Source organism: Piliocolobus tephrosceles, unplaced genomic scaffold (assembly GCF_002776525.5).
Source record: "Piliocolobus tephrosceles isolate RC106 unplaced genomic scaffold, ASM277652v3 unscaffolded_15758, whole genome shotgun sequence".
Taxonomy (NCBI): Eukaryota; Metazoa; Chordata; class Mammalia; order Primates; family Cercopithecidae; genus Piliocolobus; species Piliocolobus tephrosceles.
This window is the reverse complement of record NW_022297374.1, coordinates 4,697-6,256: the sequence shown is the minus strand read 5'-3', so window position 1 is coordinate 6,256 and position 1,560 is coordinate 4,697. Positions and strand designations below refer to the sequence as shown.

The window sequence follows — 1,560 nt, the reverse complement described above, 5'->3', positions numbered from 1 at the left end:
TGGGGGCTCCCAAAATGCATATACTTTTGTTGTCTCTCAGATCTCTTCTGTTCATTTTTCTTCATACTTTTTCCCTTCTGCTCCTCAAATGGGCAATTTCAATTGGCCTATGTTTGAGTTTACTGATTCTTCATTCTGCAAACTAAAATCTGCTCTTGAAGCCCTCCAGTGAATTTTCTATTTTGCTTCCCGTACCTTTCAGCTCCAGATTTCCATTTGCTTCCTTTTCACAATTATTTATTGATTTCTGCTATTTAGTGAAACATAGTTCTCCTAATTTTCTTTAGTTATTTGTCCGTGGTTTCCTTTAGCTCTTTGACTATGTTTAAGACAGTTGATTCAAAGTGTTTGTCTAGTAAGTCAGTACATTCTTCTTCAGGAACAATTTCTTTCCATTGTTTTTCCTGTGAATGAGTCATATTTTCATACTTGCATAAGTCATGTTTTTTGAAGTTGAAAACTAGACATTTTCAATATTATGATGTGGTAACTGTGAAAATTACATTTTCTAAACTATTTTTGTATAGACTGTATTCTTTATTGTATGTGGTCACTGAAGTCTCATAGTTGTAGATGTGTGGCCTTATTTCTGAGTTGTCTATTCTATTCCAGTGGTCTATGCATCTGTTTTTGTACCAGTACCATGCTTTTTTGGTTACCGTAGCCTTGTAGTATAGTTTGAACTCAAGTAGCATGATGCCTCCAGCTTTGTTCTTTTTGCCTAAGATTGTCTTGACCACAAAGCTCTTTTCGGTTCTATATGAATTTTAAAATCATTTCTTCTAATTCTGTGAAAAATATCAATGGTAGTTGAATGAGAATAGCATTGAATCTATAAATTATTTTGGGCAATATGACCATTTTCACGAAATTGATTCTTTCTATCCATGAGCATGGAGTGTTTTTCCATTTGTTTGTGTCCTCTCTGATTTACTTGAGCAGCAATTTGTAGTTCTCCTTGAAGAGATTCTTCAATTCCTTTGTGATCTGTATTCTGAGGCATCTTATTCTGTTTGTAGCAATTGTGAATAGAAGTTTATTCATGATTTGACTCTCTGCTTGTCTATTGTTGTATAGGAATGCTTGTGACTTCTGCACATTGATTTTGTATCCTGAGACTTTACTGAAGTTGCTTATCAGCTTAAGAAGCTTTTCAGCTGAAACAATGGGGTTTTCTAGATATAGGATCATGTGATTTGTAAACAAAGACAATTTGACTTCCTCTCTTCCTGTTTGAATATCCTTTCTTTCTCTTACCTGATTGCCCTGACCAGAACTTCCAATACTGTGTTGAGTAGGACAGGTGAGAGAGGGCATCCTTGTCTTGCGCTGGTGTTAAAAGGGAATGTTTTCAGCTTTTGCCCATTCAGTATGATACTGGTTGTGAGTTTGTCATAGACGACTTTTATTATCTTGAGGTATGTTCCTTCAATACCTAGTTTACTGAGAGTTTAAACATATGGCATGCTTCATGAATTTGCATGTCACCCTTGTGCAGGGGCCGTGCTGATCTTCTCTGTATCTTTCCAATTTTAATATATGTGCTGCCAAAGCGAGTAC

The 1,560-nt window shown here is 35.7% G+C and overlaps 1 non-coding gene across 1 annotated transcript; it reads right to left on the bottom strand.

Moving 5' to 3' along the window:
• Nucleotides 1-1,453: 1,453 nt before the first annotated feature.
• On the bottom strand, nucleotides 1,454-1,560 carry LOC111533273. The gene has a single exon (XR_003307556.1). It is a non-coding gene; the product is annotated as a U6 spliceosomal RNA (small nuclear RNA).